Here is a 9,068-nt window from a genome sequence, read left to right as displayed (position 1 = left end):
TGTTCTTTAAACTCAAACTCCTACTATTTAATATTTGAACTTTTATACCAGCCATTCTCTACTTTTTTTTCTTCTTTAACCACGGCCATAAACACAAAAGGAAAGGAATATAGGTCGGTTCAGGATTCTAGAAGTCACAAAACCAAGCTTATAGAACGGTGTGTGAAGAATTGTTTCCAGCCTGTGGCTCCCTTCAAATGTTCTAAGGCAGTGGTCCTCAACCTTGGGCCTCCAGATGTTCTTGGACTACAACTCCCAGAAGCCTTCATCACCACCTCTGCTGGCCAGGATTTCTGGGAGTTGAAGTCCAAGAACATCTGGAGGCCCAAGGTTGGGGACCACTGTTCTAGGGTATACTAGGTTTTCAAGATGGCCCCTACTGAAAATGATTGGTGTACATCATGCACCTTGTTTATGCTACGGGAACAAAACTGGCTACAGGATGAGGATTTGTGCTACACCGTGGTGGAATCAGAGGTATTGGGCAGAAATTAGGTTCTGTCTTCACACAGATACCCCGTGATGACCAACAGCATCATTATGACAGGACAACATGGGGTATGACTCAGGAAAGGGTTCCCGATCCGTGAGGCATGCATGGGAAATTTAGCCCCTTCTCTTACTGAATTCCAGGGAAGGGGGCCATTAGCAGTCAACACCATGAGTAAGCCTTCCTAGCGCTCCAATACCGCTGTCCGAAACGTCTTCTCCCCTCCCAGTCAAGGTTATGAGAAGTTGTGATTGACTCAGCCCGGTGGAATAGCAACATGCCAGCCCCCTAAAAATAGACCACCCTCTTCATCTTCCCAACATAGCTCGGGACTTCCAGATATAATCAGCGGCGAGGGGCCAGCCAGAGTCTCAGAGCTACGACCAAGGAGTGGAGCAGGCCTCCGTCTTAAGATACTCTTAACAACTGGAGCTTCCTCGCGATTTTTTCCCTGTAGGACTTGTTCTTAAAAGGCAGCACCGTCCGGGATCTCCGGGAACTCTCTGTAAGTTATTATTTGGGGGGCTTGCAACAGGGAGGGGAGCTTAGCAGAAGCCAATCTTTGCTGGAAATGGTAGATACTAAATGGCAGGTGATCATATCCGGCAAAATCCCGTGTAGGCACTGAGGATTGCTAAGTGGCTCATTGAGCAAAGCTAACTTAAATCACCCAGATTTTCAGTGCTAAACCGAAACTGGGATGGGATTATTATGATTAGCCACAGACAAGTGACATGTATTTGCTCTGACACGGGGGATGATTTGAATCCTGCCCAGGCCATAATATTGTGCTTCAACTCCTATTTTAAAGGCATGTCTTGATTTCAGTGCAATTTCCAAGGCCTATGAAAAATTGAGGTTTCCCATTTTTCTCCAACATTTTGGCCTTGCTTCTGTGTGTTGACTTTGTCTGAGACTTTGAACAGTTGCCTCTGTTCATAAGTTAGGGGGCATCCGTTGTACGTTGATTCCAGAAATTTTCCTCTTGAAGACACGTGCATGTGGATCAGAACTTACAGAATCTCCCGTCCTGGATGGAGGATTCTGGGAGTTGTTGTCTAAAAAACACACGAAACGTGTCCAAGTTGTAATGTGCACTCAGACCTATGAATATCTGTGTACCTAGCAAATCGGAGCAAGATGTCTCGTAGTTTCTGTAACGGTTGCAGATAATTAGAGAGATGAACAATATGTAAAGATTCGGTGTGACGGAGAGAGAGCAGACAGGACTGAGGTTTTACCTTACGTCTCCGACATATATGTTCACAAAGCCAGAGACAGCTGTTGCCGTCAAACTTTTCAAAGTTTAACCATTCAATTGCAACTTTAGAAACTGGAATTCTGAATTTCTTCAAAACAGATGCTTTTGTCATGAGGACACTTCCTGTGTAAGTTTTTACAGTTCAGAGTGTCGTATCTCGAAGACATTGTATACCCGGCTTTCGGCAGGCCTCGGATTAGTTTATCTAAAGGACATGTTTTCTTGGAGGAAAACATAATGATTTCAAGATGTTGGTAAGACTAGATGAGTTCAGCTTCATGGGGTTTAAGAACTTGCCCTGCTTATTAAAAGATTAGTCTGGTCACTCAAGTGAAAGTTGTTTTAGGACGGATCTGTCTTAAACTATTGTGGCTGTAGGAATTTCTTCACCGTTGTGGGTCAGATCCAGCATCTTAGATGGAATGGTTGTGTTTGAAATGTGTTCACACACATACATAAGGAAATTTTGGAGCCCATCTGTGGGCCTTCATCTTGATCGCCTTCATAACCTTGCCCCCAAGCGAGGTTCGGTGGAAGCTGGACTGTGAACCCACCACAATTCTGCCCGTTTTAATCCCTACAAGGAGCACATCTTTTGTAGAGCGGACGGACTCGAATGCCTTCTCAAGACCAAGCTATCCAAAATTCCCTGCATTACAACAGGGGGTCGCTTAGAATGATATAATGTTCTTAGGGAATATTTCTGCCTCCTCTCCTTGACAGCCCCCCCAATGCCTTGAAGGGGTACCCTCATTCAAAACCTGACCCTGCGACACATATATATACATATATTTTAGGCAAAGTCTGGGACAGTTCCTGTTTGGACTGAAACTCCCAGAACCTCTGGCTGGGAGTTATAGTCCACAAAAACAGCTCTTCTCGCCTATCCCTTTCGGAGGTCACCCTGCTGTTCTCTTCAATACACAACTGCCAGCTTCGAAGCGAGGACAGGCCGTAAGATGAAAGAGGGACAGGTGTGCTCCCGAATTCTGTAGAGCTCTGCTGATTAAAACAATGGGCCTGTCCTTTCCATGGCGCTGGTGATGATCAAAAACCATAGTGCATGGCCGGGGGGTGGGGTTTAGAGTGGAGGGAGCGGCCACATCCTGGAGCTACGCAGCAGAGGGTGTTGACAAATGTTTAAGGTTTCTATGATTGCTGTTCTTGGTAGCAATAGTAGCATTTGGCCACTTTTGCCAAGTCAATCTTAGCTTCCAGGTCCTCACAAGTTATTAGAAGGTATGTTGCAACCGATGCTCGCCTTCTAGTTGAAGGAAGTGACAGCAGGTAGCTCTACACATTTTTGGTGTTCCTTTCAAAAGGACTCTTGACTATTTCTGCCAGCATGGCCACATCTCTCAAGTTTCCTAAATAACCTGCTTTTTTGGGGGGGGGGGAGAGGGAACATCACATGTAACCTACTGATTGTGAAGTCACAGATATTGTCCAATAGGGGGAGACTAACATAAAGAGGGGCAGAGAGCGTGATTAGAAGGGTGCTTGATCACACTAGAAAGGGTAACTTTAATAGGTGTGATCTCCCTTCAATAGGCTCTTCCGTCTGCTGAGGAACTGATGTAGCCCAGACCTCAAAATTAGAAGCTCTATAGCTAGACCAAAAGATCCATTTTGTCCACAGATCGGGGTTGGTCTGGAGCACATTTCCCTGTATGTCGTGGGATCTCCAGGAAACAGATCACACCGGATTGCTCCACAAGTGGTCCCCACTGCAAGCTATTTCCCCATGTTATCACACCCAGAGAGAGATCTTTTCCTGGGGGGGATATATTGGTATCAGCTCATACTGCATTCTCGGGGGGCTTTATTAGCAAATGCTGGTACTTTATGCTTGCTTGAGGATGGAATGAGTTTTGCTTTCATATTGTTAACCTGCCTCTTTACCTGCAGCATTGTTCAAGAAATACATTCCACGTACACTAAAGCAGTGGTCCCTAACCTTGGGCCCCCAGATGTTCTTAGACCACAACTCCCAGAAGCCTTCAGCACCACCTCTGCAGGCCAGGATTTCTGGGAGTTGAAGTCCAAGAACATCTGGAGGCTCAAGGTTGGGGACCACTGCTTTAGGGAGATGGTGGGAGACAGGCGGTGCTAAATGGAATAGCCACAGGCAGTGGTCTATCTGGAAAACCACTGGAGAAATATCCCTAGATTTAATTTATTTTTTTTAATGCGCATTTTTAAAAGCCGCATTCCTTTCCTCTGTCTTTTCGGTTGCATTTCATTTCATTCTGCCTTCATTACTCCTTTCCAATGATGCCCATCGAGAATTCGCCTGGCTGTTTCCACCTGTCCCTTTGGCGTTTCACAGCCCCACGGCACAGTGTTTTCAGAGTTGTTCCTATTCTCTCCGGGCTTTGGACCTATCAAGGATTAGGAAAATGGGACAACGAGTCCCATCGCAAAACACAGGTTAAAAAATAATCATAAATGCACTCGCATCTATTTTTCACAATAGTATCGCTGTCGGTTTCTTTTTGAATCAAGAGACGCGTGGAACAAACATGGATGTATCACATTTCGTTTGTCAGTTTCCAAGCCAATGCAACCTCTTCGGATTCCGCTGACATCCCATCTCTCCAGATAGTTTGACCCTTCCAATATTTCTGTTCAAACGGACGTTGGCGCTACCTTGCCCTGGCGATTTCGCCCATCTTACGTTCCTTGACATTCTTTACGGATGCCAGATCCACCCAGCCCTTTAGAGGAATGAAACTCCCAAAATTAGGCTTCTATTGCCAGCTGCCAAATAAATGGGAAAACCCTTCCCCCCCCCACTACCCGTCCCAAAACGCCGCTGGCAGCTGTCATTCAAGGAACCGCCTTTTCCATTTCTGAACCAGAAATAGTATCTCTGCATTCTTTCATGCACAGTTCACTCTGTCTCTCTCTTGCTCTCTCCCCCCACTGCCAGAAACCCCCCCCCCCAGACCAAATGTAAAAACCGCCATGGCTTTATCCCAAGCAGGAATGCTATTTAGGGAGGGAGGGGATTTGCATTCTCCGGAGCGTCAAAACTGCTAGACATTGTCCACCAGAAGCCTCGGCATTATGGACAGAAGAGAGAACAATTATTGTTTGGCCAGCGGCCAAACTGGCAGGATGATTCCAGGAGCTGTGACCAAAGCTGCAAGGTTATGTTCACAAGAGGAGAAGCCTTATTTAATTCGTGGGACTTACTCCTGAGAACAGGGCTGTGTTTAGATCCTAGGTTTGCATTCCTAAGAGTGCTGACTGTTTAATATCTGCTAAATGGGGCTTTTGTCTCTAAGAGGTATTAACATTTTAAGCTCTTATACCACTTCCTCTACTATTAAATTCAGATGCCGTGCGCCAGAGTGACTGGACCGCACACAGGGCCACTGGAAAACCGGAGGAAGATGTAAACGTTCTTACGAGAACCCTAAAGTTTGCAACAACAAAAAAAATCCAGTTGAGTCTTTTGACTCTATAAAGAAATTCGTTATTTCTCAATTCAGTATTTTTGTATGGTGCAAAGTACAACGGAGTTCTGGGGCACAGGGAGAAAAATCAATGATTATTCTGAAAGAAGGTTATTTAATTCCCCCCCCCCAAAAAAAAAACTCTTGATCTTCCAAGTTTGTATGTGTACAATTCCTACAAACACGTAGTGTGGGATCGTGGGAATTGTAGTTTAAAAAAACCCCAAGGACCAATGGTTTCCTTGATAATCACTAGGTCCTTTTTTTTAAAAAAACTTTCATTCCATTTTTGCTTTCCCTTTAAAGCTTCAACTCTTGATCGCTGGTGGAAATTGAAAGGGACGCATCATGCTGTCTCGCAGTTGGGTGGCTCAGAGAGGAATGTAGACAGAATCAGAGGGCTGAGCGGAGGACAATGGGTCCCCCAGCATGCTGCTAGGGTAGGGGAAGTGGAGGCAGGCAAGAGGGTTGAGCCCACAGCCATTGATTGAACGGGGCTGTCTAGAGCCCGACGACCCCCCGCTTTGATTAAGCTGCCACATTGGCTTCTCCTCCCGCTATTATTACTGTTTACCCATCTATGAGAATTCCACCAGGCCGGGCACATGCGTGGCGCCGGTGCTTAGCCAGCCTTTTGTCAGGGCCCAAATTATCTTGCCCCACAGCTAAAAGGCAGAGGGATTAGAGGATGAGGCCACGCCAGTGAATTCCTTAACTTCCAGCAACTGAGACGCTGGCCCTGGAAAGGAGGGGCGGGAATGCTGGGGGTCACTGATCCTGCTATTTGGGGATGACAAAGGTAATGCGGCTAAGAGCGAAGACAGATGTAGTATCAGGGAAGACAAATCATTCTTTCTGTGGTTGGGGGAAAGAGCCTGGTAAAGTTCGTTTTTTGGAACGGTGGTCCGGAAAACAAACTTTTCTAGGTGGCTTGTGTGTGAATGCTCAAATTTGCAAATTTGAGTATATGAAGAGTATAAGAGTATATGAAGACAATATAACTTTTTCCAATCAACTCTTATTATGGACCTCAACACCTACTGACCCTTCCCCTGTTCTCATTGGAAATTGAAGTTTTTCTTAGGATCTCAGTCACCCCATTTCCCTCTTATTTCCAGTTTTCTGAAAAAAAAAATGAATATTAAGTGCTGGCAATCATTTAATACGATGACCACCAAATTTCAGCTGGAAAAAGGCAAAACAGATAGAGCAGAGATTTGGAGAACCCCTCCTTTTAAAGTTAGTTATTTATCAATTGCATTTCTCTCTCCTTTCCATGCAAAACAGCACTCCAAGCAGCTGACAACGAGAAGGCGTGAACACAGATAAAATGCAAACACAAGGAACTTAGAAAATATTAAAACACAAGAATTAAAAACATAACTTAAAAAAACCCAGTAGGCAAGGAAAAAGATCTCCCAAATGTATTATCTAGTTCTGTCAAAAGTGATATTCAGACTGAATTCTAGAATTCCTTAGGTTTCACATTAGCCTTATGTATGTATGCGCTTCATCGTTGCAACAAGAGTTGGTCTAATATGATCAGATAGGCGGGATAGAAATAAAATAAATAAATAAAATAAATAAACAACTGGGGGCTTGTCCAGACAGGCAGGAGTTGTACAATAAATAAGCATCGCTGGTTATGATTGACCCCGAAGGTATTTGCATCTACTCCGTGCCAAAAAAGATCATTTCTCTGAGAAAGGAATTCTAATGAATCATTACAGATCATCTTCCTTCCTTCCTTCCTTCCTTCCTTCCTTCCTTCCTTCCTTCCTTCCTTCCTTCCTTCCTTCCTTCCTTCCTTCCTTCCTTCCTTCCTTCCTTTTTTATACCTCCCCTATGGCTACAAGGCCACTCTGGGCTTTCCTGTTACGCCTTTGTTCCTGGAGGTTATCGTTTTATTGAGGAGGGGGCATTTTTAAAACCTTCTGTCAGGAAGTTCTGACCAGGAAAAGGAGATAGATGGGCAGGAACCACCATTTCAGTGATTCGTGTCATTTCATTTTTCGGCCAAACGAGTGTTCAGTGATTCCCAGCCCCACCTCCTCTGTTGGACGCCCACTCAACCAACAACCCAGCTTCTCTGCCTGCCTCCCCTGTGCACTGCCTCTGAGGGGGTGCCCACCAGAGCGGGCAGGGCTGGGAATCACCGAACACCTGTCTGGCAAAAAAACCCCAAAAGACCAAACTGCCACGAACCACTGTTTGGCGGTTCGCGCCCATCTCTACCAGGAAATGAACTTGTCACTGGAAGTTCCGCCATGTTCAGCTCCTCTTCCACCACAAAACCCGGTGTCATGCCAGAAAGATCAAAAAATGGATCTCAGCTGATTGAACTTCACATTGCCTGGTCAGCTGGAAAAAAAATACCAAGAAAGGAAGTGCGGAGCCAACTATTTTTGCCATTGTTGACCTCCGTTGAACTATTATCCCAACTTTATTGATGTAGAATAGGTGTGATGGGTATTGACTTAGTCAATGCTGTCATGCGGGGGCTTTGAAAACCATGTTTCCCTCTGGACCAACCTAGAATCTGGCCATGTTTGCTCAGCTGCAGTATTACGGGGTAAAATTACAAGACATTCTTGAAAAGAGAAGGTCGTGCTTGATAGGAGAACAGAAAGCACCAAAGATGGCAAATCCGCTTGTATTGGTGGTTTTGAAGCAAAGGTCAGGTGACCTTTGGGGATGTTTTCGGGTGGTTGGTTGGTCGGTTTGGCACTGGCAGGGGGTGAGACTAGATGACCTTTAGTGCCCCGTCCAAATCTGTCTGCACCCAACTCAAGCAGACTCATTGTTTCTTTGGGGTTTTCTTTACGTTGTAACGTTCTGTATTTTCTCACCATATTGGATCTCAATGACATCTAGACAGAACAGTGGCCTTGCCACTAATTGGGTGGGACAAAAATGTAATTAAGTACATGAAATAAATAAGTCTGCTCAGTGGTTTAGGCAAAAGTTGGGAGTTTGATTCCCTGCAGGGCCTCCTGGACAGGGACTCGATGACCCATAGGGTCCCCTCCAGCTGTGCAGTTCTAACATGATGATGATGATGATGATGATGATGATGATGATGATGATGATGATGATGATGCAACCTTGGGAGCATTCATTTTTTTAAATGACCTCTTGGAGAATCTTCTAGCTGACATGACTACTGGGAAGTTGCTTCTCTGCGATGCAGTTTTTTTAAAAAAAGAAAAGAACTGTCCAAAATTTGAGATCTCGAATTCCCGAGAAGAAAGGCGTGAAACGCGAATAGGGAAGCATTTGAAATCCTGTTACGGTGGTTGTTGTGCATTTCCACAAGCAGGGAGAGAAATCCAGCAGGGCTGGCAGGAGAAGCAGCCAAAGGAGGGCTTATAGGGTCAACACAATAGGATTTTGCTCAGCCGGCTCTGTTTGTTCGGGGCAGATGGTTTCAGTAGCAAAGCTGACAACATCATCATGCCTGTGGCCGCCTGGAGCAGAGAGGCTGGGCGCTGAGCTTGCAGCTTCTGGCTTTGTATGAGAGGATTGTGTCCGTCGGGAGCAGAAGCCCAAATGGTGGAGCTCGGACTGGCTGGAGGAAGGAGTCCATGAACGCGAACAGGTGGGTGGGCGTTGGGCGAGGGCCGGTTCGCAGGGGTTTTGCGGTCGCTGTGAAACTGGAGGGGGGAACGGGAAGGGATGTCTGAAGAAAAGGACACCTCCCTGACATGCCGAAAAAGAGAGAGAGAGAGTATTTAGATGCTTCCTTCTTTCTGGATGGAATTTCAGCTGTTGACTTGAATTTGTTCACAGTTCTTAGCCATGGTGGGAGAGAGAAACGTCTTAGAGTGTAAAATCAGTCTTGAGGGTTAATCACATT

General features: G+C 45.6%; 1 protein-coding gene across 1 annotated transcript in view; it reads left to right on the top strand.

Moving 5' to 3' along the window:
- Positions 1-569: 569 nt before the first annotated feature.
- Positions 570-9,068, top strand: part of XIRP1 (xin actin binding repeat containing 1) — a 28,417-nt gene continuing 19,918 nt past the window's right edge. Inside the window, exon 1 of the mRNA XM_020806341.3 lies at positions 570-995. The gene's annotated coding sequence lies outside the window, so the exon portion shown is untranslated. The remainder of the gene's footprint in view (positions 996-9,068) is intronic.

Source organism: Pogona vitticeps, chromosome 6, assembly GCF_051106095.1.
Source record: "Pogona vitticeps strain Pit_001003342236 chromosome 6, PviZW2.1, whole genome shotgun sequence".
NCBI classification, from domain to species: Eukaryota; Metazoa; Chordata; class Lepidosauria; order Squamata; family Agamidae; genus Pogona; species Pogona vitticeps.
This window is presented reverse-complemented; position numbering and strand designations above follow the sequence as displayed.